Raw genomic sequence first — 23477 nt, 5'->3', positions numbered from 1 at the left:
ATGAATATAAAAACCATAACAAATTGACCTATTGCCTTCTTAAAGATGCAAGTATAGACTTGCTCTCAGATTTGTCTAAGCAATACCAGTGACTAGACTACACCAAGATGAAGGATTTAATCTATATGAGCACACAATTAAGCTAAATGTATGCAAGATTAAGCTAGATGAATGAATATTAAGCTAGATGAATGAAGATTAAGCTAGATGAATTCGACCAATCATAATTAAATTAAACATGCAAAAAGCTAAACTAAGATGCAATAATCTCAAAGCACAAAATTTTCAATGACTCCAGAGCAAAAACTATACAATAACAATAAATCTCCAGGGTGTTTTGAATGAGAGATGAAGGCTGAATTTATAGTGATTCAAAAGATAGATCAATGGTCAAGATCGATTAACAATGAGTGGTTGAGATTTATCATGAAAAAGCACAATCCAGGTTAATTGAAATAATTGAGAGATCAGATTAAGTTATTCTTGAGATAGATTCCAAATATAGCTTGATTGAATGCATTCAGATTATAAGTTGCATTGGAGATAAATTTAGTTGATTCCATGCACTTGAGATAAAATTTAGGTGATTCCATGCACTTTTCTTTAACTTGCTCAAGATTTTTATTTAGAAAAAGTCTTTTCAATGTAACTGAACCTCTTTCCTCAAGAAAAGCTTTAAGTTTTTTTTTAGAGAAGATGATTAATTCAATTTAATGGCTTTTCTGCTTTCTCAAGTTATCTCAATTTTAGAAAATGAAATATCTTAAGTTTGATTTCTTATCTCAATTTAATTTTTTTCTTTTATTTTCAATTTAACTCTTTCTTTTGCAGATTAATTCCTCTTTTTGTGATAAATCTCTTTTTTAAAATTAATTCTCTTTTTGTAAATTAATTCCTTTTTTATGATTATATGGAAAATTTATTTATTAATTAAATATGCTAGGATATTTAATTAAATAAATAGGATAATTGATCAAAATGATTTACTTGGAATGATTTAATTAATTGAATAAATATTTAATTAATATACAATGATTTATTTGCCATGTAACATTAATGATTGAAGAATTAATTTATTTGGTGCTCAAGGTTGATTTAATTTCCTTTTGGTTAGGACCTTGGTGATGTTGTCGAGATTAGGGACCCATGGTTTAGGTGACCATTTCTTGGGTATTACAATAAGGACTTAGCTAAGTTTACATGTTCAACATCCCCGATGTTGATTTCCTTAATTTTTGGATTTTGTGATGAAACTAGGGTAAAGTATTATGCAAAGGATTGGATAAGGGGTATGGAAGGATGAAAATGAGGTGTTGGATAATAGACCAGATATTGAAAGTTTGGTGCATGAGTGAATGGAAACGTTTGTGGGATCACCATTGGCACACATCTTGAGGGATGGTGGATTGATGGAGGAAAAGTGGATCTCAGATTTTGAGATTTGGATGGAGGAACAAATAGGGATTGTGGGACATAAGGATCCAAAATAGATGAAGGAGGTGATGGAGGAATAGATTTGGAAGGTTTGGATGGAGGAACAACAATCTTGGATGTTGATTTGGATTTTTCTTTAGGTTGTTGTGCTTCAAAGAGATGCTTAGGGATCCACATGGTATTTTATTTTTCATTCTTTTGTAGTTTCTTGGAACACATTGCTTCTACAAGTACCTTAGGAACCCATATAGCTTTTGATTTTGATTTCTTTTTCTCAGTGAGCCTTTGTGTCCTTCTAGATGGATGGAAGGTATGCGAATATGTATGCCTTTGTTGATCCAAAAAAAGGGATGGGGAATATAGGGTCCTAAAATGAATGGAAGTGGTGAAGGGGAAGGCATGTATTTGTTAGACACAATGCACCACTGAGAGGTGGGTGAATCAGGGGTTCTCATACTTTTCCCTTTAACAATCCTATGTGAGTATACCAATTAACAGATCTAACTGAATGAAGACATACCAGTTAGTGAGGAGACTAAACACACATGCATTCACACAAAGAGACATCACATAACACCAGTATGTACGAGGAAAACCCAAGATGGGAAAAACCTTAGTGAGAAATGCTGTTGGAGTCTACTGGTCCAATCCAACCTCATAATGAATCCTGGTTACAATGTTTAGGGAATCAACCCAAGGAGCTACAACCCTTGCATCGAGCTACAACTCAGTGACCACAATGAACATTCAAATAAAAAAGTAATATCTTAGTTACAAAAGAGTTTTGCAACCTCACATAACTTCTTTCTATCGGTGAGACACCTTCTCTACTACACCGGTTCACTCTTCTACTTCTCTCATCTGCTACTGCATTTCCAGTAAACTCTATTAGTTCACCTCTACTCTTCTTCTTCTGTACTAGATCTCCTCTTCATTGCTCCGCTCTTCAGTCCTCTCAACTGTCTTCCTATCGATACAATAACCTGTTGGTTATCTTCTCTGATGCACTCTAACTGCTTTACTAATTGCTCAAACCATGTCGATTACCCCTCTGTTAAACCCTACTACCAATTTTAATCCACTCACTTAGTCGATATTATCTTCTTCTATTCACACGTAGATCGATCTCACTCTCTCATGCAATTATATTATCTCCCATCCAACATCACTTAACAATATCTTTGGATTGTATATTTATAGTCTAGTCTTCCCACCAAAACCCAATTCAAATCTTAGGCAGTTAGAGTTTCCTCATCAACCTCAAGGAAAACCAAATCCAATTAGAGCTTATCTGATCTGATCACCTAGACAACTATCTGCACATCACCACCATTTTTGTGCCTTCTAGAATATACTTTCTATGTTTGGTCTTCATCATTCAATCTGTCAGTTCATCCCCTGGTCAAATGCCATAAATGGCTCAGCTGTTTCCTTCTTGAGGTCCTCATTCAATCTTATTTCCTTACTTTGATCTAGGTGCCAACAACTCCTTGATTTTTCTCTATCATTCATTCTTCCTCGAGCCGCACTCCTCTGATCCAATCCACAAGTCACAGGATCCATATTAAATGCACACCTATAGAAACACCTATCCCTACATGACACTTCTGTGAGCTTGTCAATTCAACTCCAAGTGGCATCCATGTCGGCATCCATCTCTACTAGATCATCTATGTTAGTGTGAACAAGATCATCGACCAACCACTCAACTGGTTCTACTTTTTTGTCGGTTTACTAACCCTATTAGTATCACACACTTTACCAGTTAACCTTCATGTCTACCCTTTGCTAAACTATTGGTGGAATACCTTAACTGGTCTCCAGACATGTCTATCCATAGCATGTTCATTCTCATCAGGTGGGAAGTCTTTTGCATCTGCACCTTGTCTATATTACCGGTGGACTTACATACCAGTAAACACTCTTGATGAAACCATGCCATCAACCTTCAACAGACTCCATCTTCAATCTGGTCATTTTCCTCTGTCTGAATCTTCTTTGCCTTGCCTTCTCCCTGATCAGCTCGGATCATATCTTAATCAGCTTGTCAGAGTGGCAAACCCATCACTCTTCATCTACACTGGCATCCCAACATGCCTTCTCTATTGGTTCAATGCATAACCCTGATTTCATGCACTTGAGGCATTCCTTTGATTCACCGGTAGATCTGGTGTGAGCCTTCAAACACTTGCCTTTAGCTCTTCTTCCTTATCTCACAGAACTATAATGCACATTATGCATAATAGGAGAAGTTCCACTTACCGGTGGTTCATCTTGTCATCTGCATTCTGCAATGCACTCATGTGGCTTCCCTGTTTGTGCAACATATCTTCAACTAGGCACATGTAATCCGGTGTAGGCACATTCATTGTCAGTCATCACTTCACATGGTGATTGCAACTTTATCCGGTGGGAGTCCTGTTGTTCTGCAACCACACAACATACTGGTGACCTGTTCATTCTTCTCCTTTGGTGTTGATGTGATTTAGGTAGCATTCTGTCTCTTCGTCACAAACAACATCCAAGCATCCTGCTCATTGTCAACACTTCACTTACCAGTTGACATACTCTCCTTACTATACTGGTAACCTGTCCACTTATCCACACACAAGTCAAACACTAACTTGTGTACCGGTGACCTTAGTGATCATTCCTCTGAATAACACTCACTCCCTTACATTACCAGTATTCTGCAACACAAGGTGATATCAAGGATATCTCGTCCTATACTCATCCATGATAGTTTTGCACATACATCTCTTATACCGGTAGTCATCCTTCTACATACTAATGGTCACCGATGACAACACATCAACTCTTCTCTCTATACTAGTTATCCTGCTATACCGGTTGACATCAATGATAGCAGTACCAACAATCTATCATACCGGTTGCATTCTTTTATACCAGTTGACATCAAGACAATATAATGCCAACAGTATTTGGATTTTGGTTTAGTAAGGGTACCAACATTTTAAGGAATGTCACTGATTCCATGACTCTTAATAGTTTCTTTAACATGGAGGGGTTCTTTCTTGTTAAGGTCTACCCCTTTGCGTTTATAAATATTTTGACTTGTAGGCATGATGGATCTGTGAGGCGAACATGGAGGATTATGACAAGAAGATGAAGGGATACTTCTATATTGATATGGAAGAAGATCATCTTGGAAGAAATGGAAAGGTATAAGGAGTCATCATGGGATTCTAGTGAGATAGGATCTTTTTCAACCATTAGATGGGATGGACCTTGAGATAGCCCTTGAGGGTCGACATGAGAATTTTCATCATTAGGTTCATTATTTCGGGGATATGGTATGGATTGTTATTGATAATCCTTAGGAGATGGAGGAACCATGGAAGATATGGAGGCTACATGTGGGCCATTGCTAGACACAGGTTCATAATTTTGATCATGCTTGGTAATGAAATCTAGTTTCTCCTTAGGTGAATTTTTAGAATCTTCAATTTCAATAACACCATCATCAAAGAGGTCTTGAATTTTATGTTTTAATTTCACACACATTGAAATATTATGTTCATTATGCCTATGATATGCACAGTAATTACTCAAAATTTCACATCTCCATGTGGTCTTTTTAGGCAATATGATAAGATTGTGCTTAAGAAGCTCTTCCAAAGCTGACTCAATAGATTGCCCCAAAGGTGTAAACTGTCTATCTAGGGGATAGATGTCTTTTTGTCTTGGTGAAGGTGTCTTGTGATCTTGTATAAGATTTGGCTTTTGATTTTCAATTACTTTCTGTTCTACCTTATGTAATTGTTTTAGCATTTCTTGAAGTCCGGTGTTCTTAATATCATGAAATTTTATCTCAAGAGGGGTCATTGAATCTTTTTGTTGGGTTTGAATGTCATATATTTCTCTCTTGAGATCTTGAATTTGTTGGGCCAAGGTAGCCATGGGATTCTTACTTTTGCCAGAATTTTTAGAAGAGCTTATGGTTTGAACAAGCATTTACAAATGACGAGACCGAGAGATAGATGTGATGCAGAAGTCAAGATTTAATCAGAGCTAGTTACATGTTTAACATAGTGATTGAGAAAGGTGACTAAGACCTAGTCTAGTTTTAGGAATGATCTATCATGTATAAGATGTAATCTAAGAAACCTAGGTTGATTAAGTTTGATAAGAGATTTGACAAGTTTGATAATCGATTGATTTGAACTAGCTGGGAGATTTCTGACAAAGTCATGCAACACAATGACAGAGGTACACTATCGAGATTGTTTGTGCTCAAGATTAAAAAAGAGACTAGATATACGCTCATTGTAGACTGATTAGGCAAGTATGATAGTTTTGGAAAAGTATGCAAACAGACAAGTTCTGGACTAACAAAATCAGAAATTCGTACGATAGAGTATTCTGACCCAGATGACAATCTATCAAGTTTCAGACGACATAGGAAGTTTATCATACGAGTTGCTGCCTATGCTCGCATGACAGTTTAAGGTTCTCCAGATGACAATCTCATGAGGATAATGATTATTTGTATGATAGTGTTTGCAAGGTCAGATGATAAATCTAAAGGACCGGGACCACAATTATGATAGGACCAAATAACAAATTGACAGGATGAATCTAGACTCGTACGACAATAAGTATATAGCCAGACAAAAAAACATTAGACTCATATGACAGTAGATATAACTAGATGACAAAAAATAAGACTCGTACGACAAAGGATTGGACAAAGACAAGTTCCTGACAAAGACAAAGAAAAGGATTGTTTTCTCCAATTTTAGTATTTTAGTTTCAATTTCAAGGATGAAAACACAGCAAACACACAAGATGTATAATGACTTCAAGCATAGCACGCTAACCCTACAGAAGTTGGTTGAGAGAGAAAACCTTTGCTTGCAGACTTAAGTACACACCCAATAGCTAATCAAAATATGACTACTGAGTCTCATGCAATGGATTCTCAATGTTGTATTAGCCAACAACAAATGCTAATGGGGGCACAAAATGACAAGTATCTTGGGAGAGTTACTATCTCTCTTGCACAAAGACTATCCCCCTTTCGGAGGTGAATCAAGTAGCTTCTATTTTATAGTTATTAGTAAAGAATTTCATTCAAAATTACCCCTTGAAGTCACACAAGCATGATTGAGGCCTATCTCCCGACAAGCTACTGAAACAAGTTGTAGTCACGTAAACGTGATTGAGACTGTGAGGCCCTAATAAATACCCGATATGAGAGATCTCAAAGAGAAAACTCAACTAATCCCATCCTCTGAGACCTTAATCACCAGAGGCCTATTTATTATAGTGAGTTGGAATGATCAGGTCCAGCTATACTCACTTGGTTCATTCTCATAGGGTGATTACTTTTTCCCACTATGACAGGCCCACTAAAGGTACACAAATTCAAACTTAGAAAAAGCTTCGAGGGTCTAGATTTCTGATTGTCTGTGCAGACAAGAGAATACTTTCCTACCTCTTAGATTTTTCTTAAAACACAAAAGGAAGATTTGTTCATTAACTAGATAGAAATTTAAGTGCCTAAAAATGAATTTAAAGAATACATGATATTCACTTTAATCTCCTTAGACAACCTGAAAAAACAACGAATCAGTAGTCATATTGTTTTTGTGCGAGAGGCATATTCTTCGACAAACATTCTACAAAAACTAGTTAGGCTATAAAAATATCTCAAGCAAACAGAAAACAAGCCAAGGTTAGCATTAGTACCATCAAAATTCAATAAAAACCCCTAAAAATGCAGTCTGTTTTAATACAAAAAACTAGAAAATCCTACGATAATTCTCACCCAGCCATACGATAATTCACCATAGACCAAACGAGAACCTACGGATTGTCGTCCTAGCCTCTGTGAAAAATCATACGAGTTTTAGTAGTATTTGTACGGACAAAAAAAAAAAGTTGATCTGTAAGGCTGAAAATTGTAGTCTTCAGCCCCATGGTGGGTGCCAAAAATGTGTGTGTGAAAAGTGGGTAAAGTCTGTAAGCTGTAAGACACACCACTTCAATTAATTCATTGCATGCATGGTTAGAAAGATATAATCATGAATATAAAAACCATAATAAATCGACCTATTGCCTTCTAAAAGATGCGAGTATAGACTTGCTCTCAGATTTGTCTAAGCAATACCAGTGACTAGAATACACCAAGACGAAGGATTTAATCTATATGAGCACAAGATTAAGCTAAATGGATGCAAGATTAAGCTAGATGAATGAATATTAAGCTAGATGAATTCAAGCAATCATGATTAAACTAAGTATGCAAAAAGCTAAATTAAGATGCAATAATCTCAAAGCACAATATATTCAATGACTCTAGAGAAAAAAATGCACAATAAAAATAAATCTCTAGGGTATCTTGAATGAGAGATGAAGGGCTAAATTTATATAGACTCAAAAGAGAAACCAACGGTCAAGATCGATTAACAATGAGCGGTTGAGATTCCTCAAGAAAAAGCACAATCCATGTTAATTGAAATAATTGAGAGATCAGATTAAGTTAATCTTGAGATAGATTCCAATTATAGCCTGATTGAATGTATTCACATTATAAGTATGAGTTTGCATTGGAGATAAAATTAGTTGATTCCATTCACATTTCTTTAATTTGCTCAAGATTTTTATTTAGAAAAAGCCTTTTCAATGCAACTGAACATCTTTCCTCAAGAAAATCTTTGAGTTTTAATTTTAGAGAAAATGATTAATTCAATTTAATTGCTTTTCTGAAATTTCTCAAGTTATCTCAATTTTATAAAAAGAAATATCTTAATTTTGATTTCTTCTTTCAATTTAATTCTTTTGTTTTCAATTTAACTCTTTCTTTTGTAGATTAATTCCTCTTTTTGTGATTAATCTCTTTTTGTAAATTAATTCCTCTTTTTTAAAAATTAATCTTTTTTTTGTGATTTAAATGGCAAAATCATTTATTAATTAAATATGCTAGGATATTTAATTAAATAAATAGAATAATTGATCAAAATGATTTACTTGGAATGATTAATTAATTAAATGAATATTTAATTAATATAGAGTGATTAATTTGCCATGTAACATTAATGATTGAAGAATTAATTAATTTGGTGTTCAAGGTTGATTTAATTGCCTTTGGTTAGGACCTTGGTGATGTTGTCGAGATTAGGAGCCCATGGTTTAGGTGATCATTTTTAGGGTATTACAGATACAACCACTAGACTTATAGAATCCATAGGAGGCTATTAAACCATATCGCGAATCCCCATGAGGGATATTGGCCCACTGCCAATAAGACTGATTCTTCCATCTATTTCTACATATGTCATGAGTCCTCGTTTCACCATCATTGTAAATATCCATAATAAAGCCTCATGTGCATATTTGGGCTTTGTAGCTTTGTCTCACTATGACTTGGTGATCATTGTATATATCCATAAGAAAGGTTTGTTTCTGGATTGGGGGCCAAATCCTGAACCTAGTTAGAGAAATCCACTTTGAGCTTAAACAAATAGGCAACCAAACAACAAGACATGCATCACAAAACAAAGATCATGAAAATAAATGATGAACATCGAACCACATCTAAAATCAAAATGAAATCACATTTCAAACTAACTAGCAGGACGAATTTTATCTGACAAATGACATGAATAAGCCTGAATATTCATCTGTGGTATATTGATTTTTGTTATCATGTTTCCTAAGCAACTCAAGGATGTCATCGACTATAGGAGAAAAGATGGGGCATGATATTTTTTTTGTCTACTATTTGTGATTTGATCTTTATACATATGTAAATAGGTCCAAGGACAAAATTGACAAAGAAATCATCAAGGACCATTCCAATTTACATATGAAAAAGTTTAACTCTTGTCTATTTAATGCAAGCAATACTTAGGTTATCTCAATTAATCATACCTAGATGCTTGTAAAACTTGCAAAATCAAAACTCATGTAAGAAGTACTCAAGTCATCATGGTTCAATTATACCTTGATGTCTGTACTATTTTCCAATATGTTAAAAGCTCAAAGATGATAAAAATCATAAAGGTACAACCAAAAAGATGGCTTTCATTGCATTCATTCTTATTTTTTCATTGATCAGATTAAAGCCCATCCATATTTCATATTATTGAATAAATTTTCAAAGGTTCATGTTCTAGATAGGTTATTTCTTCAAATCCTTTTCTTTCTTATAAATGATTGAGTACACTTGGTATTAAGAAAAACACATGTATTCATTTTCAACATATCATCTCATTTAATTGCATTTCATCATTGTATTTACATCATTTCACTTAGAGGCATTTTCAATTATCACACACATGCATTCAGACCATTTATTTTAGTTGCATTCACATTCACTTTCATCATATTATTCTTTTTAGTTGGATTCATTGCATAATCGGTTCATTTAGTTACATGTTTTTCATCATCACATATCATAAATCTAATTACTTTGCACATTCATTCATTTTATTATTGTATTTAATATCAATTGCATTATCATACATCATCACATTTTATTCATAGAATCATTGAATCATTGCATAAATCACATAGAGATAAATTTCATACATTCCAACATCATAAGTATATACATCACAAGCATCATCATAATCCATACATTCCAAAGCATGATCATAACGATGTAGAAATTTCATCATTGTATTTCATAAAAATTATTATCATCATATCATCATTGCATGTTCATCACATAAACATGCTAAAGGAAAACCAAATGCATAAATCTAAATCAAATAGGCATATTGCATCATCATATACCTGGAGGGAAATTTGAATTTTATGAATGGAGGGAATAGCGCGGTTGGTTCCTTTGGTTCTACTGCCTCTGCAACTCAAGGACAACTTGTCTCTTTGGGATCTGCGGTGGATGATGAGGATGGTTGAAAGGATGGGGACCCACGGCATCGGGACCCTCCTCTTGACTTTAAACATACTGAAGATTCTTCAAAGTTGGGTCACAAGAACTTGAACATTGAGCTGGAAAAGATGACTGAAGACAAGGTGGTCAAACCCTGGAACAATTTATTTGCAAACAATCCTACTGGTAAATCTACCTTTCCCTTTGTGGAAGATATTTCTAATAGAAAGGTAGGTAGATTAGCTATTGTAGTACCAGATGTGGTCATAGATCACAGTATTTCTCTAATGGAATTTTCTCTAGTGGGGAAATTTGTTGGACCCAGACCTAATATTGAAGTTATTAGGTCTTTTGTGAAGAGAAAATGGAGGGTGAAAGGACAGGTTGATGTTTTAGCCCCATCAAGGGGTTTTTTTGTCTTTTTCTTCTCCTGTGGTGAAGACTTGGAAATGGCTTTGAGTGGAGGACCCTGGATGCTTGGGAAGTATTCTTTATCTTTAAGAAAATGGTCTCCAAAAATGGAGCTCAATGATTCCTTTTTTGAATTTGCTTTGGTCTGGGTGCAGTTTCCTGGTTTGCCACTTGAATTTTGGTTGGAGGATGTGTTCTGAGGCATTTCTAAATCCTTCGAGGAGCTTGTGGCTATATACTATATGACAACAACACAAAAGAGACTGGTGTATGCTAGGATGTGCATTAATATCTCATAGAACACAGACCTTCCTAGCTCTATTGAAATAAATTCCAAGCTAGGTAAGTGGGAACAAGTCATAGAATTTGAATCCCTCCCTTTTGTGTGCTTTTCATGTAAGAAAGTTGTACATTGGGCAAAGGCTTGTCCTAGTAACCCAAAGAATTCTTAGAAGAACAATAATCATGTCAAACAGATCTCAAAAGAGAAGCTGAACAAAAATGAGGAGGGTAGATCAGATGGAGGAACTAGACTCCCTAGTAACTAAAAAGATATAACAAGGGATGAAAGGAAATCTAGTCCTTCCAAGGATATTCCTCAGAAGGAAATCAGAAAGGATGAAGAGAATGTATTTGAAGTTAAAACAAGTAATGGCTTTGAAGCTTTACAGATTCAAGAAGAAGAAAATGTAATTATAGAAGAAATTCTTGAAGACGGTGAGATTGGAGACACAAATGAATTGCAATATGAGATTCCAAAAGATACAAAACATGAATGTAATAAAGTGTGTTCAAAGGAATCTAAAGTTCTAGGTGTTATCATTGAAGAAAAGACCCAGTTTAGATCGCCCCAAGTTAACCTTAACTCTCTATTCTATAACTTTGGGACTGATTCACCTACCTCATCTTAGTGAAAAGGAGAACCTTGGAATAGTAAGAAGTTTGCATGTAAAGATGAAGGAGATGAAGAGTTAATAGAAGTGGGAAAATAAATAAATAAGAAAACAGGGTGTACTAATGGGGTTAAAACTAGAACTAGGTCTAAGGTGGATATTGGTCTTTCCAAATCTCCATAGGAGTGTAAAACTATGAAGTGGCACAGGGAACAAGAGAGAAAACAAAATATAGTTGATGGAAGGTAGTGAACCATTCAGGAATCTTGCTCCCAAGTTTCCAAATGAAGGTAATCTCTTGGAACATTAGAGGCCTAAATGGTCTCCATAAGCAGGATGTGCTCAGGAATTTTATCAGAGATCATAAGTCGGACATTATCCTAGTTTAGGAAGCTAAAATGAGTAAGGAAAAAGTTTAAAAATTAAAATTATTTAAACTTGGGGGTGTATGTGTCAGTAGTTCTAATGGAGCGTCTGGTGGGGTTGCCATATTTTGGAATAAGAAAACTATTGATGGAGACCTGATTGATGAAGATGGTAATATCATTTCTATGAGAGTCAAATGCATTGTTGAAGGAAAGGAATGGGTGGTCACCAACATTTATGCTCCCAACTCTAAAGCTACTCAGAGCAAGTTTTGGGACAAAATCCAGTAGAAAAGAGGAACTTTTTCCTAGGATAGTTGGATTTTGATGGGAGATTTCAACACTCCTCTGTAGGAGATTGAAAAATTTGGTGGAACCCAACCTCAACTATATAGTAGGATTGATCTTATGGACTTTAGCAATGTCAATTTCCTCATTGATGTTGACCTTTCTGGAGCTTCCTACACTTGGTCTAATCGAAGGGATGAAGGAGAACTTATTCAGGTAAGGCTTGATAGATCTCTTATTACCCCTGACTGGCTCCTTAAGTATAAATGTTCTCTATTTGTTATTAATAGAATTGGATCATACCATTATCCTATTTCTTTTGTTTCTATTCTATTAAGGGCAAATGCTGCTTTCCCTTCTAGTTTGAAAAAATGTGGATTTCACACCCTTCCTTGGAAGCTTCCATTTCCAAATGGTGGAATATAACTGTGGATGGTTCTGCCATGTTCAAAGTTGCTAAAAACTTAAGAAATATCAAAGATAACATCAAGATTTAGAATAAAAAGGTTTTTGGGGATATTTTTGAATCTAAGCAAAAGCTCAAGGAGGAATTAGAATAGATTCAAAATTCTATTCAGGAACATGGTTATAAGAATGTCCCCAAGGCTAAAGAAGATGAGGTTCTAGCCAAATTACACAACACTATTTCAAGAGAAGAAATTTACTGGAGGCAGAGATCCAGGGCTATTTGGTTAGATGCTGGTGACATAAATACTAAATTATTTCATATGAGATCAATGAAGCATAAAGCAACAAGCAAAATTTCCATATTAATTGTTGATGATAAAAATCTTGTTAAAGATGATGATATAGGTGATGAAGCTATTAGGTTCTTCTCTAACCTTCTGACTAGTAGCAAGGAACTTGACCTTGTTAAGAAGTAAGATTTGGTTGAAAATATTCCTAAGATTATTGGACCTAATCAAAATAGGATCTTAGCTGCCATCCCCTTAGTTGATGATATTAAACGGGCTATTTTCTCCTTCCAAGGAGATAAGGCACCAAGCCTGGATGGATTCCCCATGTTTTTTTTTCAGGAATATTAGCACATTGTTGGGGCTGATATGGTCAATGATGTCAAAGAATTCTTTGGTTCTAGAAGAATCCTTAAAGAAATCAACTCTACCTTCATTTCTTTAATTCCTAAGGTGGTTGGAGCTGATTTTATGGGTAAGTTTAGGCCAATAAGTCTATGTAACTCTTTTTACAAGATAATTTCAAAAGTCCTAAATTCTAGATTGTTGGTTGTTCTTCCCCTTGTTATCTCTGAGGAGCAAAAAGGATTTGTCCCAGGTAGGAAGATTTTGGACTCTATAATTCTCGTGCATGAGAATATCCATTCTCTTAATACTGCAAACAAAGAGGGATTCCTCATAAATATAGATTTGGCAAAGGCCTATGATAGGGTTGAATGGAAGGTTATTTTTAGGATCATGGAGGCCTTTGGATTTGATGAGAAGGTTATCAAAATCACTAGAGAGTTGATATCTATGCTGAATTTTTCTATTCTTATTAATGGATCTCCTTCCAGATTTTTTAAATCTTCAAGGGGTCTTAGGCAAGGAAATCCTATCTCACCTATTCTTTTCACTATTTTTGCAGAATTTTTGAGTAGATTGATTCAAAAGTTGAAGGAGAATAGGATCATCAAAGGTTTGCAACCCTCTTTAGCTAATTTATTCTGCACTCATCAACATTTTGTTGATGATACTATATTATTGGGATACTCTTCTATGAGTGAAGCTTCTGCCTTCAAAAGTGCTCTCAACTCTTATTCCCTTGCTACTGGCCAGCAAGTTAACTAGGAGAAATCTGCTATTTACTTCATCAACACCCCCTTGTTGAGGCAGCAGAGGATTGCTAACATAATTGGCTATAAGGTTGAGCTGCTCCCCTCTACTTATTTGGGACTCCCTCTTGGTTTGGCTCCTCCAAACTCTTTCTGGAATTCTTTGATTGATAAGTTCAACAAAAAATTGTCTGGTTGGAAAGGCTCTATGTTGTCGCAGGCAGGTAAGCTTCAGCTTCTTCAACCTACCCTTCAGAATCTGCCTATTTATGCTCTTAGTTTGTTTAGTATACCAGTCAAATTTGCAAAAGCATTAGAAAGAATTCAAAAAATATTTCTTTGGTCTGGTGTGGAAGATAAGAAAAGGATTGCTTTGGTAGCTTGGGATAAAGTTTGTGGTCTTAAAAGTAGTGGGGGGTAGGTATCAAATCTCTTAAACCTTTCAATAAAGCTTTGTTAGCCAAACAGGTTTGGAGGGCATATGGTATTAAGAGAGATTGGAGTAGCGTGTGGTTTGACAAAAAAATCCATAATCAGCTCATTCATTCCCTTCTCTATTCTAAAGATATCCCTGTTGGATCTTTTATATGGAATAGTATGATAAAATCTATTAAAGTTGCTAAAGCTGGAGTTGGCTGGGTCCTTGGTAAAGGTAACAAAATTAGATTTTGGGAGGATGTCTGGATCAAAGATGAGCCTCTTTTTAATCAGGATTGCAGCCATATCATTGAAGGTTGTAAAAGGAGGTTTGGTTCAATGGTCTGTAATTATTGGGAGGAGAATAAATGGGTTAGACTTGATGTGGTTTATGCTGGATTTTCTTTGCTCCAGCATGATTTGTTGTCCTTTTATGTCAGCAAAGATTCAGATGATGTCTTCTTATGGAAGAGTTATCCTAGGGGTAATTTTAGTGTTGCTTCTGCTTACCAAAAGATATCTACTCAGGCTGGTAACCCTATATGGACTAAAGTTTGGAATAGATTCCTCATTCCTAAAGTTAATATGTTTTTTTGGCTTGCTATTCACAACAAGATTCTCACTATTGACAACCTAGTTAGAAGAGGATTTATGATCCCTAATAGGTGTGAGTTATGTCAGAAAGAGGCCGAGTCTGTGGATCATTTGTTCATTCATTGTTCTTTTACTTGGGAAATCTGGGGTAAAGTGTGGATGCAATGGAAAGTTGATTGGGTTATGTAGAATAGCTTTAAGGAAGTCCTTTGGCATTGGATTTTCCCTACCAAGCTTCCCATCATTAAGACCCTTTGGCCCTTTTTTCTTCCTATGACCTGTTGGCATATTTGGAAGGAGAGAAACAATAGAATTTTTAGGGAGACTAAGTGTTCTTCTCAGGTGGTTTATGAAAATATTTGTAGGGCTATTAAAGAAAACATCAATACCATTCACAAAATCAACAAGCAGTGTAGTTATATTGATATGAATGATAATGAGAAAAGTATTCTAACAGAATGGAAATTAATGAATAAGGTTTGGAAGTCTGATATGAAGAATAGAAGAGATAATGTGGTTTGGAGGTTCCCTCCTCATGATTGGGTGAAGGTGAACTTTGATGGTGCACCTAAAGGAAATCCAGGTAATGCTGGAGGGGGAGGTGTTATCAGAAACTCTTATGGCTTGTGTGTTGTTGCGATTGCCTCTCCCTTTGGAATTCAAAACAACCATGTTGCAGAAGCTTTGACAATGTTAAAATGTCTTCAACTTGCTCAGGGCTTCAATTTTAAAAGAATTTGGCTGGAGGGGGATTCCCTTAATATAATTCAGGCTATTAAAGGTATTAGTTCCCCTTCTTAGAATATCCAAAATATCATTGATAAGGCAAAAAAAATGTTAGATGCATGTGATAGTGTGGTTATTACCCATACCTTTAGGGAAGGTAATAGGGTAGCCGATTTGTTAGCCAATTAGGGGGTCATTTTAGCGGAAGATGCTAATTATAAAGTCATCATGTAAGAACAAAGTCCAAGAGCAATTATTTTATGACAGAATTAATGGTACATATTAATCTCATTATTACCCTTTTTGTTTGAACTTCAATGATAGAATTTGGAGTGAGGCAGATTGTCAGATGATGACCTGTCTTAGGTGTCATGCTAATGAGCATAGGTGTGAAGGGCCTTATCATATTAAGTATGAGGTTAATTTGCATGATTTAAAGGGCTACTTGAAAAACAAGAAAATTACCTTGGTTTTTGATTCTAGCTTCTCTGTTCCTCAGCATCTGGTCAGTTTGTGCTCCCTTGAGGGCTTCAATTTGAACAACTATTACATTATGGGAGGAAATATCAACCGTAATGAGCCCACCAGCTGTGAAAGTGGGAAGGGTGAAAGGAAAATTTGGAGAAGGTTGCATAAAAATGGCTTCACTGATTATATGGAGAAATTGCATGGGAGCAAGAAGTTTGTATCCCATGGTTTTGCCAAGGGTTGGAAAAATAACAGAGTTACTCTGTTTGGTCAGATGTAGAGAGTGGATGAAGATTTGGTGGCTGAGAAGACTGGTTTGCAGAAGGACAACATCTTGTTTTATAGAGATTGTAAGTTCTCAGTGGAAGCCATCAAAAATTTCCCCAAGAATGAAGAAGAAAGGGCTCGCCTTGCCAAAAAGGATAATAATTCCTATTATCTCCCTAACTAGGTAATATCCTTTTGGCAGAAAATGTTGAAAGTGTTATTGGAGTATCTTACTATTAATGGTAGTTTTTTGAAAGTCTATAATTATCACTTTGTTATCCTTAATCACTTTCGCCATGGCTCTAAGATATCTCTACCCTTCTATCTAGCCTCCTCCCTTAATGATAGTCTGGTTGACCATGCTAAAAAACCTAATTCCTACCCCATTGCCCACCAAGGTCTTATTTTGTTAATTTATGAGTATCTTAAGGATAAAGTTAAGGCTAATAAGGATGATCCCTTTATGGAGAATGCCCATATCTCTAAGGATTATGATAGTTCTGACTCTGATGAGGATTCTTCCAATCCTCCCCCTAAAAAGAAATTGAGGATTAGTAAGAAAGCTAAAGAAGACACTGAAGAGACGGCTGATTCTGAGCAGGAGCAGGAGAAGGTGGAAAAAGAGGTGAAGAATGAGCAGGAGAAGGAGGTTAAGGGTGAGGAAAGAGATAAGGATAATGAGAGAAGAAAAGAGGATGTTGATGAGTCAGAGGAGAAGGAGAGTCCCAATGATTTGGACAACATGAATGATGTTAAAAATAATATGGAGGAGGGAAACCCTAGGTCTGAGGATTCTGCCAGGTCATGGAGGATGTAGATACTATTCTAAATGCTGCTAGAAATAGCTCTCTAAAAATGTTTAATTTCCAGAAGTGGGTGGTTGATAATATTACCAACATTCAGGAAAAATAGAGAGAGCTGGAGTTCAAAATTGATAATTTGGTTAAGGATATCAATAATAAAGGAAAAGAGGAAAATGTTGAGGATAATAGTGAAGTTGTTGTCACTCAAATTGCACCCGCAGTGCATAAGCTAAAAGCTCAAGCAACTTGGTGACACATGGGATAATTCTTAGGCCCGTGGGTTGCCTATAGTGAGAATTAACCTCCAGATGAAGGGCTGGTTGCCTACGAATAATTCTAAATCTTTATCGAGAAAAGGGATAGGAAAACTAAAAATGAAAATAGAATGATTTGTAAATGCTAAATCAAGGTGAAGCATCAATAAGATATCTCAAAATAATAGAGATACACTCCTAAAAACACCAATCTGCACAAATAGACTTCTAGTTCATAACACATAAATATTTCATGCAAAGGATTTAAACTTCAAGAAATTGAAAGGAAAGAGAAAATTTCACAATCAACCAAATGAACCAATTTATCACAATGCACAACCTGTGACTTATAAATGAGACAGAAAATTTAAAGTTTATTTAAACAATGACACAATAAACTAGCTCTCAATCATGAATAAGAAAATGAATTGTAAAGACATAAGGCATAAGATGGTGCTTTTTTTATTCAGAATTCTGTCATAAAACTGCATATGAGCTACAAGAATGTATCCTCTGCTAAAACCAGCAAGAGAATCATCAAGAACTAGTGAAGAAAGATAAAACTTTTTCCCTCTATACAAAAGCCTTCCAAAAGGTAGAGGAAAGATAACTCTAGAATGACTGAAGATGAACTCCCACTGAAAATATTTCCTCTGAAAACTGATCCTCTCGTAGAAATTAAAAAGCCATCAAAAAGGCTCAAAATCATGAAAAAAAATCATGCAATTAAGTTCAAACTCTTAGTCAACTAAAATTTAACCCATATGGCGCTCAAAATCAATCCTTATCACCTCAAGATCATGAGAAAGACTCAGGCAGACTTGCTCTGAGCTGGGTAACCAGACCTCAAACTACCTGATGACTTCCTCTTATTTTCCATGGATCCCTGGACGCTACCTTGCCTGCCACCACTTTCGGCTTCTGACTGTAACTAGTATTGCTTTCTTCATTGGGTCATCGGGTTAGCACTAAAATTCTTATTCTGATGGCCGATGATACACTCCATTTCACCTTCTTTTCTATCAGGCCGACCACATGTCGCATCCTAGTTGGTTCTAGGGTTCCTGCCCTGCCATCTTAGCATGACCTGGACTCACTACCGGAATGAAGCTCTTCCATCTGATCAACCTTAATCTGCATTCTTTATTTCTTCCTCTGAATTGCTTCCTTAGCAGGCCCCACTACTTGGTCACCAAGTTGCGGCGAATAAACACCGCACATCTTCATCATGCGGTATAGCAACCACTGCTAGATCATTAGGAACCTACTTTCTTTTTACCTCTGCTTGTTTTCTTTTATCTTCTTGGGCCCATGGGAACGAGCGATGCTAATGAACTTTGAACTATTGAACCATTGAACTTTGAACCATTTTGAAGTTCAAGTTCAAGGTTGACTTAGACATCCACTCATCTATAGACGTTTGCCACATGTCAGCCTCTGATTTTCTCATGGGTACACTTTGTCTTCCATCTAGACTACCATCTAGACTAGACCCACCTTGTCACCAAGTCGCATGAGATAGTTGGGTGAACAACTTTTGCTTGCGGCTTAGCGACCACTGTCGTATTTGTGTGATCACCCTTGGATGTGATCAAATCTGCTCGATATTTAATCTGACTGATCTTTGTTCTTGTGCCGCATCATCAACGTGTGTCACCCTCTGATTGGCTCGCGGGTCCACTTTATCTTTTGCTCAAAGTCCACCTTAGCACCACCTGGCCAGCCATCTGTTGCGGGGGTATTCATTTCGAGCTCTTCATAACCGTGGTATAGAGACAGTCATGGATAGCCCTAGAATCTCACTCTGTCATTTGAACTCTCTTGATATGATGGTAGATCTTTACTCTTTGTTCTACCACGTCATCGGTTGCCAAGTTGCAGCGATAATCTGGTGTGCATCTTTTCATTGCGACATAGTGACAACCATTAGATCTCCGTGATCTATATCTGATCTTTCTGACTTGCTTGACCTTAACCTCTTCTTGCCAGTCGGTCATAAAATTAAGATGTCTTGAGATGCATGTGCACGAAGTCCACTAGGCCATGAGTTGTCTCTTCTTGCCAAAAGCCCGTAAGGTTTGACACTATAGTTATATGTGACCTCATATTTAAATATTATAAACTCTCTCCGTGCGGCCAATGTGGGATAAAAGGTCCTCCTGCCTGGCGACTGAAAACTGCTTGGAAACTCTAAGGCCTTTTAAAACCCTCTTTGGTGCCCAAGTGAAAACTTTACATAGGCCGATTGCATTTGCTCTGACTTTCTTTTGGCCTTACATCAGCTACACAAGGGATTTGGTGATACACTTGCCAACATGAATTTGCTTGAAGGTTTTAATAGGCCATGCTATTTCCTTTGCAATGGAGCATAAATATCTCTCTAGTCTAAAGCATGCTGAGCTCAACCCTCATGGGACCCACATTTTAACCCACATGTTGTCTTACTTTCTTGTATCTGCACATGAAGCAAACAAGTTAGACAAAAACAGTGCATTTCTCCCTAGTTCATGATTTGATCTTTTCAAAATGAATGAATGCAAGGCTTCATTAGGGCACTAAATTTGGCATGTGCAAAATTTGGTAACATTTTTGGCGACTTCTACGAAGTGTTTCCTTGCTAAACACTATAGACCAGTCATGGCTTATTCATTGGGCTTATGGAGTCATTTCAGCCCTTCCAACTCTGAAAACTTCTTGAATTTTGTAAACCCTCTTCTGTAGCTCAACATTTCATAGCAAAACAACAGCAAAATAAACTAGAAATAAACCTTCATAAATCTATTTAAGACAGAGTCAGAGAACATGTGCATCCTGTGCACTTATGGAAAACTCAACTGAAACTGAAAACTACTCTATCCTACCCTAACCAAGTGTGAAACCTGGCTATACAAAACAATTCACTGGTTTTGAGAAATAACATCCTTTTCTTCCCAGCTTAGGAAGTTTCAAAATCTTATGAACAATTGAGTACGAAGATGTGCCTTACATAATGTTGTATGAGTATTCTAAGTATGAAAATAACGTGGCCTACCTCTTTTGTTTGCTCATATATACTACTATTAGTGAGGTTATAGGTAAGATGATAACCTTTTACTAAAGCTTCATTTTTAGGCATAAGTTCATCTTGTATTGTCTTTTTGGCCTCCAATCTAGAAAGATATCTTATAGGACAACCACTTGTGTGAACAAAGCTTGGGCTCTCCTTGTTGGTTTCTACTCTGTCAACTGTCTCCTGAACCATAATTATTTCCTCGACCTGAGTATGCTGATCAAAATTTTTTCTTTCCAAAGGTATCAAGTTATCAACAAGATTAGAACAAAAATCTTCAATGATGCTTGAGAAAATACTCGCCTCTTGGTTAATTTTACTATGTTGAGTATTGTTTACTGCACTTTGTTGATTTCTTTCAAGCATTTTACCATGTAAATCCATGTCTTGCTGATTTTCTTTCTCTACCTGAACCAAATTTGCATCCAGATCGACCTCCTGAACTTGCTCAACAACATTGTCCTCTATTTCATGCTCATGAATCAACACTTTGTGACTGTCATGTGCATGCTCTTGTTGATCACAACCTTGTCATTCCAACCGAATGTTTTTAGAAAAAGACCCCTTATTATCTAAATCTGAAATAAAAACCTCTAGATCATCCTAAAATGAGTCCTCTTCATCATAATTTTCATTTTTCTCTAAGAGGGGACTATCTACTACCTTGTTGCAGCTCTCTTGTGTGATCAAAACAACAATGTTTTGAACCTCTTCTTGTTGTGGTGAAGTTGGTATGACTACAATCTGAAGTTCATTTTCCTCATCTTCCACAAAAAGTGGTAGCTCATCAAACAAATCAGTTAGAACTTGACAATTATCAACTTTTTCTAGATTTTAAACCTGCAGTTCTTCATTTATAACCTCCTCTTTTTGTTATAAAAAATCTAACCTATCATCTTGAATATCATAAGCATGCATCTTAATAGGTGAGAGACCTGATTTATTTTCACTAAGTACCTCTTTTTCTTGATCTTCAACTTGAATATCTTGAGGAACCAAGATATCAATGGGTTCTTCGGGAATGAATTGTTGAGGCTCTTGAACTAAAAGAGGTTGTCTAAAATTTGGGAATGCAAATCTGCGAGGCTCTTCTTTAATAGGTTGATTCATGATAGGATCTTCTTGAATGATATTTTTATAGGGACGCACTTGTTCAATAATAGGTTCTTGAAATGATAGAGGACTCCTAAAACTTGGAATTTTGAATTTGGGAGATTTAGGAGACTCACCTTGTTTAAAGCTTGGTATTTTGATCTCAAAAGATTTTTCATTCTCCTTTGCAGCAATCTATTGCTTAATATTTTCCTCAAACTATCTTTTCTAAATTTCATGTTGTTGATCCTGGTCCTGGTAAGCCAACTCTCCCAACTCTTTCTTTTCACCTTGCTTTTTTGGTGGATAAACAATTTGCCATAACCGACGTTCCTCCATAGCTAAATGCAATGTATTTACATTTGTGGGCTGACCTAAGATGCAAGGGGCTAATTGGGCCACCAACTCTTGTACCTTGGTAGACAACATGCTCATAATCTTTTCTCTTGCAACAAATTCTTCCTTGACAACAACATTAGCATTGTTTACCCCATCAACAAATCCCTCAAATGCCTTTGTTACCTCTTCTTCCAACGTTTTCATTTCCTCATCTTTAGTAGCAACCTCATTTACAAAATTTTATTTATAATATATCTTTTCTGCTTCCAACTCTTTCTCATAATGATAAGCTTGATCAGTCAACACTTTTTTCTGCAACTCATGTTGCTTTTGTACCATGCATTTTATCTCTCTAAGCTCTAAACTATATCAATTTGCATGAATATAACCTTCTTGAGGCTGATTTTAAGCTAGATTAGGCTGCCATGGGGACTGAGTTGTGGTGAGTGGGTGATAAGAAAGATAAACCTACTGATTATTGGCGGTAATATGGCTATTTGGGTATGGCTGATAAGAAGGTGCAGGAGCAATACATTCATAATAGGGTGGTCGATAATGATACTGTCCCTGAAAAATTAGACATATTTTTTCATTTAAATAGATGGAATTCAAAATACAAAACTTTTTTGAAACATACTAGCACTCGGACTACTGAAACCAGTAGATTTATAAATCGGAGTTGCCAAGTGTGGGTAGATGTTGCCTCCAAAGGCTGAATTTTCTAATTTTCACACCAAAAATCAAAATTTTGTGGAAAAAGCTTTGGATTGATCAATCCAAAGATGTCCCACCGGGTGTACCAAAAATTTTTGTCACTCAAATTGCACCCATAGTGCACAAGCTGAAAGTTCAAGCAACTTGGTGACACATGGGATAATTCTCAAGCTTGTGGGTTGCCTATAGTGAGAATTAACCTCGAGATGTGATAGGGAGGTAGGGAAAGGGTGTTGCCCAAATGGCTTGTATGTTTGCTAAGTGATAGGTCCTTACTAGTTTCAAGGTGTAGTCACCAAAATCAGAGTGCAAAAAGCTCAAAGGCAATCTAGAAACTCTCCTTGTTCCACCTCCCTAAGTCAAACTCTCCTTGGTTACTCAAGGGCTTCAACTCCATAGTTGTTGGCTTAGTAATCTAACACTTTACTCACTCAATTGGGATTCATTCCCTTTGTCCCTGATCTATTCTTTGACTGCACAAGGTCTCCTTTTATTGGATTGCAAGTTTGTGTCAAGTTATACCCCCATGGGTGTCTTGGGCCTTCTACGTTTTGTAGTGTAGTGATACTTCATAAGTGCCACAAACCAACTTATAGAGTCTACCTCACCAAATATGTTAATTGTATGCAAGGACAACTTGTCTCAACTAGATTTGATGGGTTTTAGGCTTTACATCCCCCATTTGTGTACCCGATTTGACAAAAAACCAAT

This window comes from Cryptomeria japonica, chromosome 9 (genome assembly GCF_030272615.1).
Source record: "Cryptomeria japonica chromosome 9, Sugi_1.0, whole genome shotgun sequence".
NCBI classification, from domain to species: domain Eukaryota; kingdom Viridiplantae; phylum Streptophyta; class Pinopsida; order Cupressales; family Cupressaceae; genus Cryptomeria; species Cryptomeria japonica.
This window is presented reverse-complemented; position numbering follows the sequence as displayed.